Genomic DNA, 26,875 nt, shown 5'->3' on the forward strand with positions numbered 1-26,875 from the left:
CCTGTGATCTGGTCTTGGAACTTCATTTTGTTACAGGGGATAAAGCAATCTGGAACTTATTTGAGCAGAAATTCAGGTTCATGAACTCGATAATAATAACCAAAATAGCTACCATGGACTGAGTACTTTCCAAACTAAAAAACTTTCTATCCTTTATTCTATTGAATCTCCACTATAAATTTGCAACATTTCCCCCATTTTACAGACAAAAATACTAGAGAAAAAGTGTACTCATTGTACAAAGGCTGGATCTGCTTCACCATAAGGCCTACTCCTGCTGTTCTACTTATGTTTGGGGGTAGAAGTCCTAGAGAGGAACAAAATAACAATGATAATAATGGTAATGTTAATATCACTGTCATTATCATTACTGAATGTTCAGAAACCATTTACAGTGCCTTAGAAGTATTGCCTCAGACCTCATAAACCTATAAGGTGCGCCTATAAGGTGCAGTCTCTCACTGACTCCATTTTACAGATGAGGGAACCAAGCAGAGAAGCTAATGGCACATCAAAGTCACTTGGCTGGTGGTGGGATCCCAGCAGTGCTGGGATTCAAGCTGAGGCACTTTAACCTTGACCTCTGTGCCTATGTGACTTCTCAAGGGCAGAGCTCGAAGCTTTGTGCATTGAGGCAAATTTCCCTACACCATCCATCAAGACAGACTCCCTGAAACTTTTGCCGCACCTCCGCAAAGTAAGGTAGACACACCGACTCTAAGAGAGAGATCCTGGTACAAGGACACAGATTTAGGGTGTGACTGGCTGAAGTGAAAGTGTTAGTCACTCAGTAGTGTCTGACTCTTTGTGAACCCATGGACTGTATAGCCCTTCAGGCTCCTCTGTCCATGGGATTCTCCAATCAAGAATACTGGAGTGGGTTGCCATTTCCTTCTCCATGGGATCTTCCCGACCCAGGGATCGAACCCTGGTCTCCTGTATTGCAGGCATATTCTTAACCTTCTGAGCCAACAGGGAAGCCCTATGACTTGCTGCTGCTGCTGCTGCTAAGTCGCTTCAGTCGTGTCCGACTCTGTGCGACCCCATAGACAGCAGCCCACCAGGCACAACCGTCCCTTATGACTTGCTAACAAAGCACAATAAAGCCTGTAACAAAGCACAATAAACTCTTCTTGGGCATGTTGAAAAAACATATCTGGGGGCAAGGAAGGGGGGGTGGGGGTTATGAGAAATAATTTCATAATGTGAAAATCTACAAGTGTGACTGCATTTCTTAGAAATATGCAAAGGGACAAATAATGTTTGGTTCATTTTCTTACAGAGCTTAATTTCTTTTCCTTGGGGGTTTGTTTGTTTTACCTCAGAATGTGATAAACAGTAGCATATCTTAATTTCTTTCTTCTTTCTGGATGAAAGCAAACTTTTTAGTTTCTCGGTTCCCACCTCTCAGATTTGTTTCATTTCTCGGGGTTCAGATGAGGTTTGGAGAAAACTCTGTTCATTTTGGAGCTTCGTGTCTAGGGCCTGGAAGAAAGCTGCAACTGCAGCCTTTCCAAGATAGGAAAGCCCCTGTCAGGTCAGCCACAGGCCTAAATAAACAGTGACTCTCCTCACAGAGTGCCCAGCTCCTGAAGTTCCTTCAGCAGTTCGGCATGAAGGTCTGGGGAGGGGGGTGCTCATTTCAGGGCCCTCTGTGGTACTTTCCCTTCCCAGGGCTGACCCCACCAGCCACTGACTCACAGTTTAACATCCTTTACTAGAAGTTCCGGATGAAGCAGTGCAGGGGGGAAATCCACTGTTTCTACTCCCTAAATCTGACCATGACTCATTATTCAGCAAACACCAAATGGTTCCACGTCCTCCTCCTAAGAAGGAGGCACGGGGTGGTTACATAAGCAGCCGTCTACAGCTGCTCTTGGGTAATTGAAAGTGAAGCCCTTCTGACTGGAAGCTTGGCTGGGAGCAACGTGACTCTTTCCTCACCTGGTGATATCCATCTTTACAAGGGGAGGAAACTGTCCGGGAGAGGGTCCCCAAAGCCAGAGTGTGTTGCGGGGGGTAGTTTTTGCACAGTAGGCTTGAGGGTTGGAATAGCCCGGTATTTTCGGCCTTGTTAAAACAGGGCCCTTCTGCAGTGTCTCTGATCTTATCTCTTGACAAGCTGGAGCTGAGCTTCCTGAGGTACAATCTGCTTAGCACGCTGAGCAGAGGAGGAGGCGTGGTGTGGGATTCCTGCGCCTGGGGAACCCACCCAAGAAGGACCACCCAGGAATGATCCATCTGAGGGAGAGGATTCACGAGGGCTGTTTCTGTATAATAAACTGAGCACTATGATCATAGAAAATAGAGTTGAATTGCAGAGCCCAGAGTATAGGAAACAGTTGTTTTTTCTGGTTCAGGGAGAGGAGAAGTGATTTTAAATTGCTCTAGGAAAGAAACTGAGGCGCTAGTTGCATCTTTGCTGGGCTCAGTAATCCTGTCTTCCTTCCCAGCATACATGACTAGGGCATCACTTTTTGAGGAGTGGTGGGAAGCAAGCCAGATTCTGAACATCCATTTCTGGAACCTGCTTCATGCACTGAAGGCCTGCTTATGGACACCACAGGAAGTACCAGCTGATGAAGGGAACACTGTCTTTTCAAATGCCACCCTGAGGGGCTTGGGGGAGTGGGTGTATATACCTGGCTTCTTGGGCAAGATCACAGTTCTCCTTAACTGGGCCTGGTGGTCTGCTTGAGCAGAACTGGGAAGGGTCTGCAGGGGAGGAGTGGTGGGTGAGGGAACAGTGGCCTCCATCTCGGCAAGGCAGCCATCCTCAAGAGGAATGTTCCAGGAAACATCCCTGACACCAGAAGAAATGAGATCCTGGAGAAGACTGGCCTAATGAGCTCAGAAAGACTGTAAAACTGGAATACTTTGTAAGAAACGGAAGAGCACTGTTGGGTTATCTAAATGTGTGTATGGCCATGAGTAGGGGGGCTGTCTGGAGTTCCCAGCCTTCCTGAAGGTCACAGACATGATATCATAGCTGAATTATGTGTCCTCCTTCCCAGCACCAAACTGATCTGTTGAAGTTCTAACCTACACCCCCACCCCAACCCAGTATCACAGGATGTGACTGTACTTGAGACGGGGGCTTGAAAGAGATAATTCAGTTAAATTGAGGTCATGGGTGGGTGCCCCTCTAATACCACCAGTCTCCTCAAAAGAAGAGATGATCAGGGCACAGACAGGCAGCAGGGAGGCCATGTGAAGACACAGGGAGAGATAACCTGTGCTACCCTGCCAGCACCTTCATCTTAGACTTTCGGCTCCTAGAACTGCAAGATGATATATTCATTTCTGCTGTTTAAGCCACCCAGCCTGTGAAACTTTCTTGTGGCAGCCCTAGCAGACTAATATACATGGTGACTCTGCAACTGCCCTAAATCTGGTGAAAGGGTCAGTTGTGTCCAACTCTTTGTCCATGGACTGTAGCCCACCAGGCTCCTCTGTCCATGGGATTCTCCAGGCAAGAATTCTAGAGTGGGTACTCCTTTCTCCAGGGGATCTTCCCAGTCCAGGGATCAAACTCCGGTTTCTAGCATTGCAGGCAGACCTTGGCTTTTCTTTAGAACTCAAAACCTGTCCCTTCCATGGATGGTTCTCAGAAGAAAAGCTAAGGCACACAGAGAGAGAGGCCTTCCTCCCCATATTATAGTCCTGAGTACAAATGGATCTTGGAGACTGGGTTCCTGAGTGTTTTAAGAAAAATTCTGAAGGCTCCTATGCCCTGGTGCAGAAAAGGATGCAGAGACCCAGTAAGGAAATGCAGTTCTATGGGCCTTCTTCTCCAGGATGTTCTAACCAACACTTTCTCAACAGTGTGCTCAACCCAGGCACATTCTCCTCCAGCCCCTCTTGACAATCCCTTTTCCTGGAGCCCAGTCAGGCCCTCCAGCAGTCCCTTCTCAGTTAAGAACCTGCCAAAGGAATGGTTTATACATGTGCTTCATGCATATCAAGGGAAACTAGTCCTAGGTTTTGGATGAGAGGGTCTTAGGGGAACTTCAGGAAGGAAGCCTACATGATACACAGCATTAGATAGAAGGCTATTAGCCTTGCTAGGGCTTAGTTTTGTTTTCTGTCTCCTGTGAGGCAGGGTTTGGACATCAACATGAACAGGATAAAAACGCTGAAGGATTAATGGTTGGGTCCCTCCCACCACCACCATCTCAATTACTTCAGTTTTAATCTTTTCTAACCTTTCCCTAAATCTGATATTTTAATGAAATATTCTGGTTTTGCCTTTTTTCCTTTATTTCTTTTTTTAAAAGTCTGTTTGAATTCAATGCTGTCTGGCTCTCAGCAAAGCTAAGCTCCACTGTGAGCACCCCTGGAGTGTGCAGGAAAGGTTGAGTTCTAGCTGCCTTTCAAGGCCGCCCCCATCCCTCCCCATCCGCACTGCCCACCCTATGTGAGGACAAGGACAATGGGGCGCCACAGGCCAGCATCCAGGACAGCTCCTCAGAGCCACTTCCCCTAACACTGCTCTCCCCTCAGGGCGGGCAAATGTGGGTGGGACCTGAGAGAAGCTTCCAGCCTCATCATTTTCTTCGAGACAGAATTTAGAGAAGTGTTAAGAAGAAAACAGGGCATAAACCAGTGTGGTAACATGCGCTGCGATTCAGAGACAAAGTGCATTTTCGAGGAAAATTCCCTTTTCCTGGACCCATAGGTAAGAGCTAAATCCTGAAATAAATGTCCCATAAACTTGGAACTTCCAACCCAGCCCTGAGAATGCTGCACGCTCTCCCACGCGCTGATGGCAGACCTGGCCCTCCGCCAGGGAGTTCAGTTGCAAAGCTGGAAATTCCCTGACTTAAAACAATGTCTGGGTGTTTTCTGCTTCCTAGGAGCTTGAAAGGAGGGGAAAAAGTTTAATGAAAGTGTTGCTTAATTTGACTTCTCCTGCCCTGCGTACCTATGTGCTTCATCTGCCTTCATTAGATGTGCCAGCCATAAAAAGCGGCTATAAAATACTCCGTGAGCCACACAAGGAGATTACTTCATGGTTCTCGTCCAGCAAATAGCAGTGCGCTCAGGTATTGTATAAGACAAACACCTCCCCCCTCAAAAAAAAAAAAAAAAAAAAACTGGACACAGTCCCTGCTTTCTTGGAGTCAATAAACCAAGAAGTCCAGATAGAAGGGTAATTAATACTTCAGATATGTATTTCTTTAAACAAATTCTTTTTTCCATTATGGTTTATTGCACTTCCCAGGTGGCACAGTGGTTAAGAATCCGCCTGCCAATGCAGGTCCTGCGAAGACCCAGGTTTGATCTCTGGATTGGGAAGATCCCTTGGAAGAAGAAATGGCAACCCATTGCAGTATTTTTACCTGGGAAACCTCATGGACAGAGGAGCCTTGTGGGTTACAGTCCATGGGGTTGCAAAGAGCTAGACACAACTGAAAGTGTGCACCCATGCGCACGGCACACACACACACACACACACGGTTTATTACAGGATATTGAATATAGTTCCTATCCTAGGACCTTGTTTATCCATTCTCTATCTGCTGGTCCCCAATTCCCAATCCGCCCCTTCCTTCTCCCTCACCTTGGCAAATACAAATCTATTCTCTACGTCTGTGAATTTGTTTCTGTTTTATAGTTCTGTTCATTTGTGTCGTATTTGAGATTCTATATATAAGTAATATCATATAGTATTTGTCTTTCTCTTTCTGACTTACTTTGCTTAGTATGGTAATCTCTAGATCCATCCACGTTGCTGCAAGAGGCATCATTTCATTCTTTACTATGGCTGAGTAGTTTTTATTTAAATATGTGTCACATCTTCCTTATCCACCCGACTGTTGATGGACATTTAGGTTGTTCCCATATTTTGGCTACTGTGGATAGTGCTGCTATGAACATACGGGTGTGTGAAGATTTCCTTTTCTGCTTCACCTGCTTCTTCCTATTCTTATTTCCCCTATCCTTTCACCTCCCCTTCCCCTTCATCCATTCCTTGCCCTTTCCTCCTTCAGGCCCTCCTTTCTGTGACAGAGGTTAAGGGCACGACAGCTCTTTCATTGCTCTCAGGGTTAAGGGTAAAAGTAAGTGATTTAGAGCTCACTTGCCTTCTCAACCCACTTCTCTTGGCTGAAGTTCACTTTTAGGAGGAGTAAAAGACAAAGGGAAGAGAAATAGATGGAGGAACACCTCATCAAAAAGCTTCTTCTGGCAGTGAAGAATATAAGTGAATACGTAACAGTAAATCACAGAATTCCAGGAAATGAAGAAGACTTTGAGCCTTGAAAACTTACTCTCTCACTTTATAGATAAGGAAAATGAGATCCAGAAGTCTGATGACCTACACAAAAAGGGAGCATCATCATCAAAGGGTCTAAGACTCAGGCCTTCTTGTTTCTAAATCAATGCTCCTTCCCTGGGTATATTAGATGCCAGATAAATATATGTGCCTGGGAAGGCAATCTGTGGGCCTAATCCTATCCCACCACTGCAAGTTCTCTCTTATCCCATCATATTAAATGAAACTGCCCAGGGATGTCATGTTAAGGGCTTGTCTATTGACTGTGTCTCCAGGTAAATGAGTAATGTGAGAATGGTTAGGACAGCAAGTCCCGACCTGCCTCCAATGATCTGGGCAGAACAATCTGGATCAGTGCTCTCCAATAGTTATAATGTAAGCCATGAGGGAGAACCACTTGTATAATTTTGAATTTTCTAGTAGTCATGTTAAAAAAGAAAAGTAAAACGAAACAAGTGAGATGGATTTTAATATATTTTACTGGACCTAATCTATCTAAAATATAATACCAATGGACCGTCAGTTTTACAACTATATCAATGAGATATTTTTTATTCTTTGGTTTTGGTACTGAATGTTTGACATTGAGTGTGTGTGTTGCACTTACAGTATCTTCGGTTCAGACTAGCCATTTCAAATGCTCTGTGGCTACACATTCCTAGCGGACCACACTGGAATGTTCTGGACCCTAGCACACATTGGGCAGGGAAGATCTAGATGTCTTATCTCATCTGTAAAAAGGAGAAATTAAGACCATCAGGGATTTTCAAACTTCTCTGCTTCAAGTCCTAGGAATTCTTTAGAGGTGCCTCAAGGAAAAAGAGAGAGAGAAAGTGTGTGTGTGTGTGTGTGTGTGTGTGATGGGATAAGTAGAGATCATCTCCTTCCACTTCAAGCCAGATACTTCCTGCATTAACTGTTGCAAATATTGGACTTTTGTGTGATGTTTTGTTGGGAGAAGACATTCTACAGCTAAATAAAGATGCTTTAAAAACCTTTGAACAGCATAATCTTTTAAATTTCACCGAGTACTACAGCCTAGCTTCTGGAGGAATGGAAAAGGAGTAAATAGATATCTTCCAGAAAAAAAAAAAAGGGCCAGGTGACAAGCATGGGAGTGGCCCCACACTCCAGCTTGTTGTAAAACATGTGCCTGTGACCTGTAGACTAGTCTGTCAGGCACAGACTGACTCTCTCCCACCTGGGCAGGTTAATGGGTAACAGTTTGAGCTCTCAACCAGGATTTTGTCTAGTAGGACTGTCCTGGGGCCCTAGCCTTTTCCACAGGCCAGACTGTCTGTAATCTGGGCTGATGGATGCACAGAGGTCACAGAAGGACAGGCTTTTGTGGAACACAGGACCTCAGCTTTCTTATTCCCTAAGCATCCCAGCTTGAGGACACACAGCACCCGGGGCTCCATGTGTGGCCCCGAAGACTTTATCCTGCCCTCTTCATTTTAAACTGTAATATACAAGAAAACACACAACAGCTGCAAGGTTCAAACAGCTATATCAGCAAAGGATGCAGTGTTGGAGGATATCATTAAATCCAGGTTCACGGCCAGCAGCCAGCACACCCACTCACTTCCCAGGGCCAGGCCAGTGTGAGATGGAGATTGTGGCCACAGTCCTTTGAAACTCAACTGCTCAGGAAATTCATATATATTTGTTAGACTGTCATTCTTTATTTAAGGAGTTATTAAGTAGCCCCACTGCATTCAGTTAGACATATGGTCACCACCCTTCTGGAATTTCTCAAATATTCTGGTAAAATGAAGATGTCCTCTTCAGTGTGGCTAAAAATTCTCAGAATCTTAAGCAAGCTAGAGATGAAAATATATACAGCAGTCCATGACATGTTTATATTACCAAGGAGACAATTAAAAACATAGCCTGAATAGGCTATTTCCTCAAAAAATTAAAAATAGAGCTACCACGCGTATATATATGCTCAGTTGCTCAGTCATGTCCAACTCTTTGCAACCCCATGGACTATAGTCTGCCAGGCTCCTCTGGCCATGGGATTCTCCAGGCAAGAATACTCGAGTGGGTTGTCATTTCTTCCCCCAGGGGCTCTTCTCAGCCCAGGGATTGAACCCTGGTCTCCTGCATCTTCTGCGTTGGCAGGTGGGTTCTTTACCACTGAGCCATCTGGGACTCGCAGAGCTACCGTGTGCTGTGCTTAGTTGCTCAATCGTGTCTCACTCTTCACAAACCCTGGACTGTAGCCCTCCCGGCACTTCTGTCCATGAGGACTCTCCAGGCAAGAGCTATCATATGATCTAACAATTCGACTTATCCAAAGGAAATGAAAACTCCAGCACAAAAAGATATGTGCACCCCCATGTTCACTGCAGCATTTTTACAATAGCCAAGATATGGAAAATGACTTAAGTGTTCATTGATGGATGAACATTACTGATAAAGTAATGTGAGATACACACATGTGCGCACGCACACACACACACACAATGGAGCATCATTCAGCCATAACAAAAGAAGGAAGTCTTGCCATTTGCACCGACATGGATGGACCTTGAAGGTATTATGCTAAACGAAATAAGTCAGACAAAGAAAGACAAATACTGAATGATCTCACTTGTATGTGGAATCTTAGAAAAAATAGTACAAATAATAAATTCATGGATTCAAAGAACAGATTGGTGGTTGCCAGAGGTGGAGAATGGGTAAAATGAATGTGGTTAAAAGCTACAAACTTCCAGTTATAAGATAAATAAATAAGCTCCGGGGATGTGATGCACAGCATGGTAACTATGGTCAATAATGCTGTGTGGTACGTTTGGAAGTTCTTAAGAGAGTAGATTCTGAAAGTTCTCATCACCAGAAAAAAGTTTTTTTAAATTTGTGTGGTGATAGATGTTAACTAGACTTACGGTTATCATCATTTTGCAATATGTACATATATTGAATTATTACTTTCTGCATATAAAACTAATGTGTCAATTATATCTCAATTTTTTGAAAAGCAAGGTCTAGTCCCAGATCTATCCCTTAAAAGAAGAACACTCATAATGAAGATATTTCTAAGGAAAAAAAAAAAAAAGAAACAGCCAGTATATTCCCTACTTTCCCAACTCTTCTCCATTTACTTACCTCTGTTTAGGGATATCTGCATCTTTAGATTGAGTGTAAACAGAAATCCTCTAGAAAAGACTCCCCAAACTTTGGACTGTGGGAAAGGTACCTCCTTTCAGAGCAGTGGTATCATTAGATTAGAAATAAAGTATATAATAATTGTATTACATTTGAATCATCCCCAAACCACTCCCTACTCTCTGGTCTGTGGAAAAATTGTCTTCCACAAAACCAGTCTCTGGTGCAGAAAAGGTTTGGGACTGCTGCTCCAGATGTTCTTTCAGGTACAAGGGAAAATACTGCCATAAGTGTATGAGTTCAGTTCAGTTCAGTTCAGTCGCTCAGTCGTGTCCGACTCTTTGCAACCCCATGAATCGCAGCATGCCAGGCCTCCCTGTCCATCACCAACTCCTGGAGTTCACTCAGACTCACGTCCATAGAGTCAGTGATGCTATCCAGCCATCTCATCCTCTGTCATCCCCTTCTCCTCCTGCCCCCAATCCCTCCCAGCATCAGAATCTTTTCCAATGAGTCAACTCTTCCCATGAGGTGGCCAAAGTACTGCAGTTTCAGCTTTAGCATCATTCCCTCCAAAGAAATCCCAGGGCTGATCTCCTTCAGAATGGACTGGTTGGATCTCCTTGCAGTCCAAGGGACTCTCAAGAGTCTTCTCCAACACCACAGTTCAAAAGCATCAATGCTTCGGCGCTCAGCCTTCTTCACAGTCCAACTCTCACATCCATACATGACCACAGGAAAAACCATAGCCTTGACTAGACGGACCTTTGTTGGCAAAGTAACGTTTCTGCTTTTGAGTATGCTATCTAGGTTGATCATAACTTTCCTTCCAAGGAGTAAGCGTCTTTTAATTTCATGGATGCAATCACCATCTGCAGTGATTTTGGAGCCCAAAAAAATAAAGTCTGACACTGTTTCCCCATCTATTTCCCATGAAGTGGTGGGACCAGATGCCATGATCTTCGTTTTCTGAATGTTGAGCTTTAAGCCAACTTTTTCACTCTCCACTTTCACTTTCATCAAGAGGCTTTTGAGTTCCTCTTCACTTTCTGCCATAAGGGTGGTGTCATCTGCATATCTGAGGTTATTGATATTTCTCCTGGCAATCTTGATTCCAGCTTGTGCTTCTTTCAGCCCAGCGTTTCTCATGATGTACTCTGCATATAAGTTAAATAAGCAGAGTGACAATATACAGCCTTGACGTACTCCTTTTCCTATTTGGAACCAGTCTGTTGTTCCATGTCCAGTTCTAACTGTTGCTTCCTGACCTGCATACAGATTTCTCAAGAGGCAGGTCAGGTGGTTTGGTATTCACATCTCTTGAAGAATTTTCCACAGTTTATTGTGATCCACACAGTCAAAGGCTTTGGCATAGTCAATAAAGCAGAAATAGATGTTTTTCTGTATCTCTCTTGCTTTTCCATGATCCAGTGGATGTTGGCAATTTGATCTCTGGTTCCTCTGCCTTTTCTAAAACCAGCTTGAACATCAGGAAGTTCACGGTTCACATATTGCTGAAGCCTGGCTTGGAGAATTTTGAGCATTACTTTACTAGCGTGTGAGATGAGGGCAATTGTGCGGTAGTTTGAGCATTCCTTGACATTGCCTTTCTTTGGGATTGGAATGAAAACTGACCTTTTCCAGTCCTGTGGCCACTGCTGAGTTTTCCAAATGCTGGCAGACTGAATGCAGCACTTTCACAGCATCATCTTTCAGGATTTGAAATAGCTCCACTGGAATTCCATCCCCTCCACTAGCTTTGTTCGTAGTGATGCTTTCTAAGGCCCACTTGACTTCACATTCCAGGATGTCTTGCTCTAGGTCAGTGATCACATCATCGTGATTATCTGGGTCATAAAGATCTTTTTTGTACAGTTCTTCTGTGTATTCTTGCCACCTCTTCTTAATATCTTCTGCTTCTGTTAGGTCCATACCATTTCTGTCCTTTATCGAGCCCATCTTTGTATGAAATGTTCCCTTGGTATCTCTAATTTTCTTGAAGAGATCTCTAGTCTGTCCCATTCTGTTGTTTTCCTCTATTTCTTTGCATTGATCGCTGAGGAAGGCTTTCTTTTCTCTTCTTGCTATTCAAACAATCACTCAGTTCAGTCGCTCAGTCGTGTCCGACTCTTTGTGACCCCATGAATCGCAGCATGCCAGGCCTTCCTGTCCATCACCAACTCCCGGAGTCCACCCAAACCCATGTCCATTGAGTTGGTGCTGCCATCGAACCATATCATCTTCTGTTGTCCCCTTCTCTTCCTGCCCTCAATCTTTCCCAGCATCGGGGTCTTTTCAAATGAGTCAGCTCTTCTCATCAGGTGGCCAAAGTATTGGAGTTTTAGCCTCAACATCAGTCCTTCCAATGAACACCCAGGACTGATCTCCTTTAGGATGGACTGGTTGGATCTCCTTGCATCCAAGGAACTCTCAAGAGTCTTCTCCAACATCACAGTTCAAAAGCATCAATTCTTAGGCACTCAACTTTCTTTATAGTCCAACTCTCACATCCATACATGACCACTTGAAAAACCATAGCCTTGACCAGATGGACCTTTGTTGACAAAGTAATGTCTCTGCTTTTCAATATGCTGTGTAGGTTGGTAATAACTTTCCTTACAAGGAGTAAGCATCTTTTAATTCAATGACTGCAATCACCATCTGCAGTGATTTTGGAGCCCCCCAAAATAAAGTCTGACACTGTTTCCACTGTCTCCTCATCTATTTGCCATGAAGTGATGGGACTGGATGCCATGATCTTAGTTTTCTGACTGTTGAACTTTAAGCCAACTTTTTCACTCTCCTCTTTCACTTTCATCAAGAGGCTTTTTAGTTCCTCTTCACCTTCTGCCATAAGGGTGGTGTCATCTGCATTTCTGAGGTTATCAATATTTCTCCCAGAAATCTTGATTCCAGTTTGTGCTTCTCCCAGCCCAGCGTTTCTCATGCTGTACTCTGCATATAAGTTAAATAAGCAAGATGACAATATACAGGCTTGACGTACTCTTTTTCCTACTTGGAGCCAATCTGTTGTTCCATGTCCAGTTCTAACTGTTGCTTCCTGACCTGCATACAGATTTCTCAAGAGGCAGGTCAGGTGGTCTGGTATTCCATCTCTTGAAGAATTTTCCACAGTTAATTGTGATCCACACAGTCAAAGGCTTTGACATAGTCAATAAAGCAGAAATCGATGTTTTTCTGGAACACAAACAATAGTAGTAGCCATTTGTGTGCCGGACACTGTGTTGCACATTTATTTGGACAGGTTGCTTCTTTTAATTTTGTAGCAACTTTTATCAGTAGCCCATGATTTATGAAAGATAGGTTGGCTCAGCGAGGATCAGAGGCTTCCTCAGCATCACAAAGTCAGGGTGTAGTAGAACTGGAATGCTAACTCAAGCTTAAAGAATATGCCAGAGCCTCTGTGTCTTAACTAACAACATTCTCTTGCTGTCTTATCTGTGGACCAATCTGTGCATTTTTAAAAAAGACAATTCTATAGAAATTTATTAGACCATAGTTGTACAGAAAAGGACAACTCAGTATGTTCCTGCTCAGTATTTATTAATTTGGGAGGGGATATTAACTAAATGGGGCTTCCCTGGTGGTAAAGCTAGTGGTTAAGAATCTGCCTGCCAATGCAGGGGATGATACAAGATGCAGGTTTTATCCCTGGATTAGGAGGATCCCTTGGAGCGGGGCATGGCAACCCACTCCAGTAGTCTTCCCTGGAGAATCTCATGGACAAAGAAGCCTGGCAGGCTACAGTGCATAGTGTCACAGAGTTGGACACGACTGAAGTGGCTTAGCACACGCGCGCGCACACACACACACACATTACCTAAATGATATATACTTAGGTTTGACAGACACAAAGAAGGTCCCCACAGTTGTTAAGCATTATTATTGGTCTGGAATAATAATACTTAATTCCAGTAGGAAGCCACTTTCCTCCATTCGGAAAACAAATCAAGTCTTTCCTTTACTCTGATTCCTACCAAGAGCCTGGACTTATGTTACATTTCTATAGGGCAGAAAATGGGACAAGCGGGTCGAGGAATTTTTTCTTATATGTGGATTTAATTATATCAAATCTTGCAAAGCTTTTCAAATGAATTACACTCAGTTCTACACTAATAACTTTTCTTGAAAAAAAAAAAATGAAGTAAAATGTAGACTGCCCAGGAAAAAGAGAGCAAAAGCATCATGCTCTGAGGGTCTTACTTCCAGCAGTCTGACAACTCAGACATTTTCTGATGTGAATGTGTTACAAGAGAAAGCCTGCTGAACAGCGCTTGAGCTTCTAAGTATCTGCATTTTAACAGAGTCCACTTGAAAATCAGACTTTTCTGGACCCCAATAATGGGACTGTAATCATGGGCTGGCCTGCGGTTGAGCTAATGTTTTGGATAATAGTCCTCATTTTCCTAGATGATCTTGTCATGGCTGTGGTCTCCTCAAAACCCCAATACTTCTTCTGATCTCTTTTGGCTTATGACTTTTTCCCTGTTTCACTGAGAAAAAGAGAAGGAATCAGATGAGAACGGCCACAAATGTCAACCCCCAACTCCCCACGTTACTGCATCTATCACTATTTATCCTGCCTTCCCTCCATTTATCAGAGACGAACGGTCTCTGCTTCCATCTAAGTCCAAGCTCCATACTTTATCATCCTCTTTCATCAGCTCACTAACATCATTTAACCTCCTCTCTCCTGTATCAACATTTCTTTCCTTATCTACTGGACCATGTCCATCTGCATACAACTCTGCTGCAATTTCACCCATTTTTAAAACAAAAGAAAACAACAACCACAAAAAATAAGACACCCTCTGTTGACTTTACCTATACTATTCTCTGATTATTGCCATATTCCTCTATTCCTCTTTATAGAAAATGTCTCAAAAGAGTTCTCTTTATTCATCATTTCCTCCTCTTCTTTTCTGTTGCCTCATTTGCACACCAAGTTTCATCCCTACCACTCAATGAAATAGCTCTTTTCAAAGTAACCAATAAATTCTGAGCTCTGTCTTCCTGGATGAAGCTGAGGCATTTAACATGGTTCCTCACCATCTTCTCCTTCACTTTCTTCTCTTGGCTGCCAGGATGCCAAGCTCTTTGGCCATTGCCTGTCTTCTTTGATTCTTCATCTTCATGTCCTCATTAATATTGGATGGCCCCAAGCTTGGTGCTTCACCCTCTGCTGAATCTCTACTCTCCTAGAGATGTCATCTAGTTTCCTGTTTTTAAATAACATCTTTTCACTGCATGTGTATCACCAAACCAGATCACTCTCCTGAACTCCAGTCTTGCATAACCAACCACCTGCTTGGCATCTTCACACAGTTATTTCAGTCTTCTCGACCTTAACATATCACCTTGAACCTGCTCTTCATATAGCTTTCCCTCTCTCAGTAGATGTCAGCTTTATCCTTCCAGCTTCTCAGAGCCAAAACCTTGAAGGCAGGAAAAGGAGGACAAAAATAGTACCTATCTCATGGGCCTATTGCGTAGATTAAACGAGTCAATATTTGTCAAGAACTTAGAACAGTGCCTTGTAATATAATTAGCACTATATATACTTCTCTTAAATAATTAAAATAAATCATCTTCTTTGGCTCTTCTCTTTTTCTCACACTCTTTATCCCAAATGGCTCAGATGGTAAAGACTCTGTGTGCAGTAGAGGAGACTGGGGATTGATCCCTGGGTAGGGAAGATCCCCTGGAGAAGGAAATTGCAACCCACTCCAGTATTCTTGCCTGGAGAATTCTATGGCAGAGGAGCCTGGCAGACTACAGTCCATGGGGTTGCAAAGAATCAGACATGACTGAGCAACTAACAGTTTCACACTTTCAAATTTCTGTTAAATAATTAAAATAAATTGTCATCTTTGGCTCTTCTCCTTCTCTCACACCCATTAGCTAATCATTAGCTAATCATGTCAGCTCTTCTTTAGAAATAAAATGTATAAAGCATGTTGTTCTTGTCTCTCCCATGGCTTACACCCTGATCTAAGCCACCATCACCTCTTGCCTGGATTATTGCAATAATCCCAGCTTCTGTTCCCCAGCTTCTACCTCTGTCCTACTGAAGTCAGCCTCAACACAGCAACCAGAGTAATCTTGTTAAAACAGAAGTCAGATTGTATTACTTCTTTGCTCAAAACCCTTCACTCAGAGTGAAATCACAGGTCTTAAAATGCCCTGCAAGGCCCTTCATGCTCTACAAGCCACACCAAGTCTACGCCTCTGAACTAATCTCCACCATGTACCCTCTCCACTCCATGCCACACCCACTCACATGCCCTTTCTCCTCTTAAATGAATATACCGAGAGTGCTCCTGCCTACAATCCTTTGTACACTGTGTTTTCTCTCTGCCTGGGTTGCTTTTCCCCAAAGGAGCTGCATGATCCCCTCCCCTGCTTCCTGCAGATGTTGCTGTTGTTTAGTCATTCGGTCGTGTCCGACTCTTTGCGACCCCATAGACTATAGCCCGCCAGGCTCCTCTGTTCATGGGATTTTCCAGGCAAGAAAACTGGAATTTCCTTCTCCAGAGGATCTTCCTGAGCCAGGGACTGAACCTGAATCTCCTGCATTGGTAGGTGGATTCTTTACCAATGAGCCGCCTGGGAAGTCTAAATGACACAATGCCTGCATTTTAATATAGCATTTGTACTAAACCTCATCTTGTTAGAAAAGCTCTGGGCCTCCACTCCACATACAATGGTGACTGCTATCATTCCAATTTCTCCTTTTCCTGCTTTGCAAGTTTTTCCAAAGTCCTAACAGACCAAACATCAACAATTATTTGTTTTGTGATTCTCTCTCCTGCAACTGCAGATCCCATGAGGGCAAGAACTTTTGAATACAGCTGTGCCTCCAATACCTAGAACAGTGCTTGGCACAGAGCAGTTGTTCGATACATATTGGCTGAAGAATTAACAAATGAAGCCTTATTACTAGGGCAGCTGCTCACTTGCTCCCTCATAAGACTGGCTTTCATGTGCATATAGCCCAAGGAACCCATATTTTGGGAACATTCTGAAACATGAAATCCTTCATATTCCACTTGTGCTAAAGAAAAGAAAAAGATGTATTCCATGAGTGTGTTAAAGTTGTCTAAGTACATCTGATAAAGGCTCTCTTCAGCTTGTGAATATCCCACTAACAAATGGCCTGTTTATATAATGCATTTGCCTCTCCCAAACTACCCTGAGGTCTTTTGATTAGCAACGAAGCTACAAATGCCAAAAGTACCACCTAGTGGATAAAGGGTTCAGAATCAGAAAACGGTCAGAAATGAGTAATGGGTACAAGAAGCTGCTTTGAGTAGATAGAATGAGTTATAGTGAAGTCATGTAATAACTTAAATGCTAGGCTTTAGGTTGTATAGTTCATGGAATACGATTAGTTTTTTAAATCTCAATTGAGTAAACCACTAAAGATTGAGCAATCTTAATGAGCTGTGCTCCAAAGAGAACATAGTAAAGGTTCACTTCTTGCTTATAGCATCTTCTACTGATGAGAATTCAATACTATAGGCATTATGTTTAATAATAGCTACACTGAGATATAATTTTTGTGTAATAAAATTTATCTATTGTAATTACACAATTAAACACCTTGCAGCAAATTTAGAGTATTGAGAAAGCATCACTACATTCATAGGTTGGAGAAATTCCCTTCTATTGTTTGTGTGGTTACATTTTTAATTGTGAAGACTGTGATGTTTTGTCAAATGCTTTTACTGCTTCTATTGAGATGATCATGTGGTGCTTGTTCTTCATATTTTAAGTTGATTTTCAGATGTTGAACCAACTTTGCATTCTTGTGATAAATCTTACCTTGTCTTCATTTTTTATGTCACTGGATTCAGTTACACTAAAATTGTCTTAATTATTATTTTGTCCATAATTATAAAGGTCATTGGTCTGTAGTTTTCTTTTCTTGTGAGTTATTTGTTTGACTTTGGTATCAGAGTAATACTGGCCTCATAAAATGAGTTGGGTAGTGTTCGCACTTCTACTTTCTGGAAGAGTTTGTGAAGGATTGTATTACTTCTGTAAATATTAGATAGAATATTAGAATTCACCAGTGAAAATCTCTGGACTTGAGTTTGTCTTTGTGGGAAGATTTTTAATTACTAATTTAGTTTCTTTATTTATTATAGATCTATTTCAATTTTCTATCTCTTCCTGAGTCAGTTTTGGTAATTTGAAACTTTCTCAAAATTTGTCCATCTAACCTAAGTTGTTGAAATAATGGGCATACAGTTATTCATAAAATTCCCTTTTAATCCTTTTAATTTCTCAAGGAAGAAAATTAGCTTTCAGCCTAAACTCTGCACAATTTTTTATTATGTGCATGTATTATGTTGATATAAAAATGTTTAAGAGTTTATAGTTTTTTCAACAAGTGAAGCATCAGTGCTTTCTACATGCCTAGTACTAAAATTGTACCAGTCAATATGACCTAGATATTTATCCATTTTTCTTTGAAGAAGTCATGTGTACTAAACAATGAAATAGGTACTGTACTTTACTCCTCTGATATAGAAATAAAATAATTTTCAATGCTGCCTCATTAAAAAACATTCTCCTGCTCCCCACAGCTATTTTTACTCCTTTTAAGATGCCAGTGAGTATTAATTCAGAATACCTTTTTTGTCCTGCTGCTGCTACTGCTAAGTTGCTTCAGTCGTGTCTGACTCTCTGCGACCCCATAGATGGCAGCCTACCAGGCTCCCCGTCCCTGGGATTCTCCAGGCAAGAACACCAGAGTGGGTTGCCATTTCCTTCTCCAATGCATGAAAGTGAAAAGTGAAAGTGAAGCCACTTAGTCATGTCCGACTCCTAGCGACTCCATGGACTGCAGCCTACCAGGCCCCTCTGTCCATGGGATTTTCCAGTCAAGAGTACTGGAGTGGGTTGCCATGGCTTCCTGTAATTGCTGAGTCAGTTTCACCAAACCAAGGTATCAACAGAGCTGCCCCTCTCCAGAGGTTGTCAGGAAGAGCCCATTCCTTGCCTCTTTCAGCTCCAATGGCTGCCAGCACCCCTTAGCTTGTGGCCACATCACACCAACTGCTGACTCAGTGCTCAGACTGTCTTCTTCTCCTCTGTGTCAAATGTCCTCCTCTTGTCTCTTATAAGAATGCATGTGATTATGTTTAGGGCCTATCCAGATAATCCAGGATGATCACTCAAGGTTCTTCACCTAATCACATTTGCAAAATCCTTTTTTGCCATGTAAAATAACATTCATGGGATCTGGGGATTAGAAAATGGATATCTACTGGGGGTCAGTGATCCATCTCCCAAACTTCAGTTCTTTAGATTTTTAGTCATTGAGTTAACTTCCAATGTCTGTTTAAATGAAGGAACTATCTCTGAGGTGAAAATGAAATTTAAAAATCTAAGTTATTTAGGGCTCAGAATCACTGTGAAATGGAGGAGGAAATGGCAACCCACTTCACTGTTCTTGCTGGGAAGATACCATGGACAGAGGAGGCTGGCGGGCTATAGTCCATGAAGTTGTGAAGAGTTGGACATGACTGAGCTACTGAGCGCACCACTGTGAAATTGAAGTATGTGATGGCAGAAAGTGTCCACATTTTTCAGAGCTAAGTATTTTGCTTAATTAGAGCAATTTCTTCTCCTACTCTTTATACTGTCCCTATCTTATGTAATGTTCAACTTCTTTTTACTCATTTAAAATATTTTGTATTTCATTAAAGTCTTTAAGTTGGCAAAGGATTAATATAATGAACTGAATAAGAATATATCTACAAGAAATTCATGTTTTCATTTATTCTTTGTTAATAAGTACATTGCTTGAGTCCATCACAGTCTTTCTTCAAATGTTAACTTTGTTTTATAAAAAGGTATGTGTTTGACTTTTGTACATATTTGCTTTAAACAACAAGAAATTCTGTGGATATGGAGTCTCTGTTTACCTATAGTCTGAAAAATGCCTCTAATCACTAGGTGTTTAAAACTTCATCTTTTTACAAGAATAGCATTATGTAATTTTAGCTTTATTAGACACAATCACAGTTCATAATAAAAAATATTTTCTGTCAGATTTTCCTTTCAGTAAAAGTTTTGAAAGAAAGGAAAGAAGGAGGAAGGAAATAAAGAAAAGAAAGAAAGTGACATAGAAAAAGGAGTATTTAAAGAAGTTTCATAGGTCAACACCCCCAAAACATTTACTTGTTCAAGTCCTTTCATTGACTGGATCTTCCAGCTTGGTGCCAATGTCCTGGAACAAAGAGAAACCATTGTGGTTAAACAAGTGAGTAAAACTGAAGGTTCTTGTCTGGATCTCAGAGGGAGACCTGGTACTCTCTGCAAATATGGAGAAACCAAGCCACTTGTAAATTACTGGTTACTGGTTTCTTAAACCAAGTCGTGCCTTCTCTTAATGGATATCTAAGCCCTGGGGACTTAGTGAGAAAACGATCTAGCTTTCTCTTCCCTGTTGTGTCCCTGTTCTAGCCATAACAAAATATCTTAACAGTTGGCTTTGAAAGATTAATGTCCCCCCTGAGTTGTGTATGGATGGCGCTATTCCATTTCAGGTATTAATTTTATAAAAGGGCTTCAAGGAAACATTTGCTTTATTTTGCAACATAGCCCTTCTTGCCTTTCTGAGAAAGAGTTCAACCTTCTAAATATCAAATCTAAAGTAACATGCAATTATAAAAAGTATTGTCATAACCCAAGCTCAGTTTCTACTCTATGTATCTTCCTTATGTGTGTGTGTGTATGTACACATGTCATATGTGGGAATGAGAAACAGAGCGGCAGACCTCCTATAACCGCACTGCTTACAAACACTCCAGTATCTCCCAAACTCTTTTCCCTGGTCAGATCCCTTTGGGAGCTGACCTCAACTTACCTCCTCACTCCTATCTGGTAGCAGCCTGCCCCTACGGCATTCTGATCAAGATTCCTTCATCTTCTTTCTCTGATTGCCTAACCTCACTGTTGGGTATGAACTCTTGCTGTTCCTCCTGCCTGGAATGCTTTCCCTCAAAAAAAAGCATTGCGTGGCTCATTTCTTCTCATTACTAAGGTCCCAGATCAAATGGTATGTCCCCAAAGAGGTCTTCCCTCATTATCTCAATGTGGCCCTGTCCCTTCACTCTCTCCCAAAAGACTCTGCTCTTCATAATACTTGTCTGTTTCTCCTGCATGAATGTAAATTTTGTTACTCTCTATACAACCAGCTCCTAGAATGATAACTAACACAAAGTAAGTATTCAATAAGCATGTATTAGAGTGTTAAATCTTTTACATTTCCTTTTCCTCTTGCTCTTGTTTCCCCCACCCCCCACCACAGTGGCTCAGCAGTAAAGAATCTACCTGCAATTCAGGAGACGTGGCAGGAGACTCAGATTTGACCCCTGGATCCGGAAGATCCCCTAAAGGAGGAAATGGCAACCTACTCCAGTATTCTTGCCTGGAAAATCCCGTGGACAGAGGAGCCTGGTGGGATACAGCCCATGAGGTTGCAAAGACTTGGACACGACTGAGCCGCTAAACAACAAAGAGGCACAATTATTCTGGAAAACTTCAGAGCATTCAAAGACCTGTGGATCCAGTTATAATAAAAGGCACCTCGGGGCTAAGATCAGTTAAGGGCATGGAAGGCTAATACCTTGAACACTTGGGGATCTGGCAAGGAGAGATAATACCCACCCTTCCACCTACCACATTCCCATCCATCCACCCCAATCTTTGCTGGCTTAGTATAGCCAAGAAACAGCTTCCTAGTCACCTCTTCCCTAAAAGATGCTTGGATAATGGAGTACAAAAATAATTTAATGATCCAGGCGCTACTGGCCATGTCTGGTAGATGAGCTTTGGGACAGCATGAATAGGCAAGCTGAAATGATGGCTCCAGGTAGGGGCAAGGCTGGGCAGAAGAGCCAGCTGTGGGGACTGCCTCCTTCTGGAGCTGTGTTTTTCTTGTCTTGGAGGAGGAGAGCTGAAATGGAAACTTCTAGCTAAATAAAATTGAAAGGTGGGTAGCAAGGATACTGGTGGTCCTGTCTTTCTGCACCAGGCTGAATCACTTTCATTATTGCTCAATTTGAGTTAGGTTAAAAGCAGACAGCTTGTCTCTTCAGTGTTTTTTTTCTCCTTTCTGTAGGTATCCAAAAGTCTAGAAATTGATATAATTTAAAGTTAATGAAAAGAAAGTTCAGCAGCTGCATCGTATTTCATGCCATTCTTTCCTTGTCCTCGGTCAGGCCTCTCCCAGCTCCCCCCAGCCTTCTGTTGTGTTGCCAAGGGCACCACACAGAGCAGAGGAGCCTGTTCTGAGACCGTGGCAGGCTTCCCCATGGCTGATTTCACATTACTCACTTGCTCAGCAGGAGATAAGCAGGAACCCGGTCCTCTTTTCATGTTGAACAGGTGAAGAATGTTTCTGTTTTGGTGGCATTGACAGATGATGGTGCTGGTTTGTTTTACCTACTAACTCCAAAGTCTGATGTGTTTTAGCTTTAAGTTGCATGTTTGATTTATCTGTCAAATGCAGTGGGGAGAGACAATCCCAACCGCTTTGGAAAGAGTTTATGCAATTCACCAGCTTACCCAGTCATTGTGGGTGTCGCCTGTTTGCACTGGTGGTTGTACACAAGACAAAGATAAAAAAGCAGAAGCAGTGGAAGTTTCTCCTGTGGAATGGTTCCATTAGCATCACAGAGATACCTAGATCACTGTTTTTCTTCCTAGCATAAGATGGCCTTCAGCATCTGCTGATGTCAAGCCCATTAACTGCCACTAGAAATTTTCTTTAGCTCCTCTCCTGAATTTTTTGTGTTATGTGATACTTCCTGAGAGATCTACAACAACCCTTCTAAAGGCAAAAAAACTGACACAATGGTAGAAAGAGTGATGACTTGATGAGGGGGAGAAGTATCTCATTATTTGCATACCAAACCTCTTCATGCATCAAAAAGGGCCGGCTCTGAAATCCTGGTGATCTTTAGAAGTATCAGGATGTAACTCTGCAGAGGACAAGCCCAGGTTTGAAAAGGGAATCACCAAAGGGACAGGAAGATGACTGGGAAGAAATAACTACTGCTTACTGACAAGGAGCATTTGGAGCTTACTGTTCGTCATTCAGTCGTGTCCAACTCTTTGTGACCCCATGGACTGTAGCCCACCAGGAGAATTCTGTCCATGGAATTCTCCATGCAAGAAAGGCACAGTGGGTTGCCATTCCCTTCTCCAGGGGATCTTCCCCACCCAGGAATCAAACCCAGGTCTCCACTCTGCAGGCAGAGTCTTTACCATCTGAGCCACAAAGGAAGCCCAGCATTTGGAGCAGGAACCCCAAATAGGAAGACCTGAGGTTGGTGGGACTGTCACTCCTGCTGTAGTTCTCATGTCACACTGAGAAAACCCGGTGCATATTAGGTACACAGAGGCTTGTTATATTAACCAGAGGCCAGACTTGCATCTCAAAGTTTGAAGTCTACCAGAAAATTCTCTAAGAAAGCATGCTTTGGAAACTGTTCTCTGTTTTGAATGTTAACTGTGAACAAGTATGCCTTGATAGTTAAAGTTGGGCGTAGGGTTAGGAGAAAGGGTAATTACAGGTAATGATAATAATTAGCACAGATTGATCCTTTAGAATGTTCTAGGCACCATTTCCAGGACATTACAGATACAAATTCTTACAATCTTCACAACGACTCTATGGGGTAAGTGCTCTTATTAATTTTATGGATGAAGGGACTTGGGTATAGAGTAGTTAAGGAATTTTTCCTAAGAGTCTGTAGTTGGTTGCTGTTGTTTAGTCACTAAGGAAGATGCCCTGGAGAAGGAAATGGCAACCCACTCCAGTATTCTCGCCTAGGAATTTCCATGGATAGAGGAGCCTGGTGGACTACAGTCCAGGGGTGGCAAAAGAGTTAGATGTGACTTAGTGACTAAACCATATGTCCTGATAAATGGTAGCAAAACCTACACTTAGACCCTTAGCAATCCAACTGGTTCTGGAGTCTGTGATTTTAAGTGAGGGCAGCGGCAGCTCCCTGGAGGATTCTAGTCCCCAGCGTCATCTCATCAGCACCAAATGCACATTGTCCAAGGGCTGTTTATTCTGCCCCTCAGTGTTCCCCAGCCACTTAGAGCTGCTCCTCTTCAAGCAGGTTCTTGGGTTCCCCTGAATCACTCTTTCCTTTCCCCTGCTTACTCGGGGTCATTGAGGTTGGGAGCACATGAGTAACTTTTATTTTATTACTTTATTTTATTCTACCAAAAAAAAAAAAAAGTGTAGAAGAAATGTCCTGGAATATATTAGCAAAATGAATGTGGGGTTTTCACCTTGTTCCAGAAAAATAAAAGAAACACACTTACTCTCCTTGAGAATATGGAGTGGGGATTTCCAATTTGTTGAAGTCAGAAAGTGTGTCATTGCAGATTCCAATCAAACAGCAAATATGGCAAAGAGTAAAGAAACAAAATAAAACAAAATAGAAAGAACTTATGCCAAAGACGAGTTAAATAGAGAAACAAGAGAGAAGTTGAGTAACCTTGAGCAAGTCACTTACCCTCATGTGGCCTCAGCTTGCTTTTCTGTAAAAGGAAACAAGTTGGACAAGAGGCTTCCTTCCAGCTAAAAGGCAATGATGTTAAGATAAAGAAGCAAATGCTAAGGAGAAAGGTTTGGGAGTGAAATACAGAAAGGGTAAAACACTTTCTTTTCCCTTTTCATATTTTTTCCTTATTACAGTAAAACAAATGTACTGAATAACTGATCCTGTAAATAACAAGCCTCAATAGTTAAAACCCAAGAGCAGACAAACATTTCTCCTTTTGGATTTATGTCAAGGGCCCTGACTGTACTTTGAAAAAAATGCAAGGTTGTAGAGTGTAGAAGGGAGTATAATCTGGGGGTCAGAGAACAGAAATACTATTTCTAAAAAAAAATTTTTTAATCTGATAATTTCATTAAAACAACAACAACAAAAAACCCACCTGAAATCTACTCTCACGAAAGGGTACACGAACCTTCAGTAAATCCTAGGTTTCCATAGAACATAAGTTCAGTTCAGTCGCTCAGTCATGTCCGACTCTTTGTGACCCCATGAATCCCAGCATGCCAGGCCTCCCTGTCCATCACCAACTCCCGGAGTTCACTCAGACTCACGTCCATCGAGTCAGTGATGCCATTCAGCCATCTCATCCTCTGTCATCCCCTTCTCCTCCTGCCCCCAATCCCTCCCAGCATCAGAGTCTTTTCCAATGAGTCAACTCTTTGCATGAGGTGGCCAAAGTATTGGAGTTTCAGCTTTAGCATCATTCTTTCCAAAGAAATCCCAGGGCTGATCTCCTTCAGAATGGACTGGTTGGATCTCCTTGCAGTCCAAGGGACTCTCAAGAGTCTTCTCCAACACCATAGTTCAAAAGCATCAATTCTTTGTCACTCAGCCTTCTTCACAGTCCAACTCTCACATCCATACATGACCACAGGAAAAACCATAGCCTTGACTAGACGGACCTTTGTTGGCAAAGTAATGTCTCTGCTTTTGAGTATGCTATCTAGGTTGGTCATAACTTTCCTTCCAAGGAGTAAGCATCTTTTAATTTCATGGATGCAATCACCATCTGCAGTGATTTTGGAGCCCAGAAAAATAAAGTCTGACACTGTTTCCACTGTTTCCCCATCTACTTCCCATAAAGTGATGGGACCAGATGCCATGATCTTCGTTTTCTGAATGTTGAGCTTGAAGCCAACTTTTTCACTCTCCACTTTCACTTTCATCAAGAGGCTTTTGAGTTCCTCTTCACTTTCTGCCATAAGGGTGGTGTCATCTGCATATCTGAGGTGATTGATATTTCTCCTGGCAGTCTTGATTCCAGCTTGTGCTTCTTCCAGCTCAGCATTTCTCATGATGTACTCTGCATATAAGTTAAATAAGCAGGGTGACAACATACAGCCTTGACGTACTCCTTTTCCTATTTGGAACCAGTCTGTTGTTCCATGTCCAGTTCTAACTGTTGCTTCCTCACCTGCATACAGATTTCTCAAGAGGCAGGTCAGGTGGTCTGGTATTCACATCTCTTGAAGAATTTTCCACAGTTTATTGTGATCCACACAGTCAAAGGCTTTGGCATAGTCAATAAAGCAGAAATAGATGTTTTTCTGAAACTCTCTTGCTTTTTCCATGATCCAGAGGATGTTGGCAATTTGATCTCTGGTTCCTCTGCCTTTTCTAAAACCAGCTTGAACATCAGGAAGTTCACGGTTCACATATTGCTGAAGCCTGGCTTGGAGAATTTTGAGCATTACTTTACTAGCATGTGAGATGAGTGCAATTGTGCAGTAGTTTGAGTATTCTTTGGCATTGCCTTTCTTTGGGATTGGAATGAAAACTGACTGAATGTGGTCCACTGGAGAAGGGAATGGCAAACCACTTCAGTATTCTTGCCTTGAGAACCCCATGAACAGTATGAAAACACAAAATGATAGGATACTGACAGAGGAACTCTCCAGGTCAGTAGGTGCCCAATATGCTACTGGAGATCAGTGGAGAAATAACTCCAGAAAGAATGAAGGGATGGAGCCAAAGCAAAAACAATACCCAGCTGTGGATGTGACTGGTGATAGAAGCAAGATCTGATGCTGTAAAGAGCAATATTGCATAGGAACCTGGAATGTCAGGTCCATGAATCAAGGCAAATTGGAAGTGGTCAAACAAGAGATGGCAAGAGTGAATGTCGACATTCCAGAAATCAGTGAACTGAAATGGACTGGAATGGGTGAATTTAACTCAGATGACCATTATATCTACTACTGCGGACAGGAATCCCTCAGAAGAAATGGAGTAGCCATCATGGTCAACAAAAGAGTCCATAATGCAATACTTGGATGCAATCTCAAAAATGACAGAATGATCTCTGTTCGTTTCCAAGGCAAACCATTCAATATCACAGTAATCCAAGTCTATGCTCCAACCAGTAATGATGAAGAAGCTGAAGTTGAACAGTTCTATGAAGACCTACAAGACCTTTTAGAACTAACACCCAAAAAAGATGTCCTTTTCATTATAGGGGACTGGAATGCAAAAGTAGGAAGTCAAGAAACACCTGGAGTAACAGGCAAATTTGGCCTTGGAGTACGGAATGAAGCAGGGCAAAGACTAATAGAGTTTTGCCAAGAAAATGCACTGGTCATAACAAACACCCTCTTCCAACAACACAAGAGAAGACTCTATACATGGACATCACCAGACGGTCAACACCGAAATCAGATTGATTATATTCTTTGCAGTCAAAGATGGAGAAGCTCTATACAGTCAGCAAAAACAAGACCAGGAGCTGACTGTGGCTCAGATCATGAACTCCTTATTGCCAAATTCAGACTGAAATGGAAGAAAGTAGGGAAAACCACTAGACCATTCAGGTATGACCTAAATCAAATCCCTTATGATTATACAGTGGGAGTGAGAAATAGATTTAAGG

At 42.4% G+C, this 26,875-nt stretch overlaps 1 long non-coding RNA gene across 2 annotated transcripts in view; it reads right to left on the reverse strand.

Annotated features, from left to right (window-relative positions):
• LOC147372551 (uncharacterized) overlaps positions 1 to 26,295 on the reverse strand; it is a 33,101-nt gene extending 6,806 nt beyond the window's left edge. The window contains exons 1-2 of one of the 2 annotated variants that reach the window (XR_015164165.1): positions 20,759 to 26,295; positions 19,604 to 19,652 (exon numbers count right to left, since the gene is read on the reverse strand). This is a non-coding gene — a long non-coding RNA (uncharacterized LOC147372551). Of the gene's footprint in view, positions 1 to 15,017; positions 19,653 to 20,758 lie in introns of those variants that run through there. The other variant, XR_015164164.1, reaches the window with a different exon arrangement.
• Positions 26,296 to 26,875: the final 580 nt, after the last annotated feature.

Source organism: Bos grunniens, chromosome 5 (genome assembly GCF_055505025.1).
Source record: "Bos grunniens cultivar Pamir isolate PY7600 chromosome 5, Bosgru_T2T1.0, whole genome shotgun sequence".
Lineage (NCBI taxonomy): Eukaryota > Metazoa > Chordata > Mammalia > Artiodactyla > Bovidae > Bos > Bos grunniens.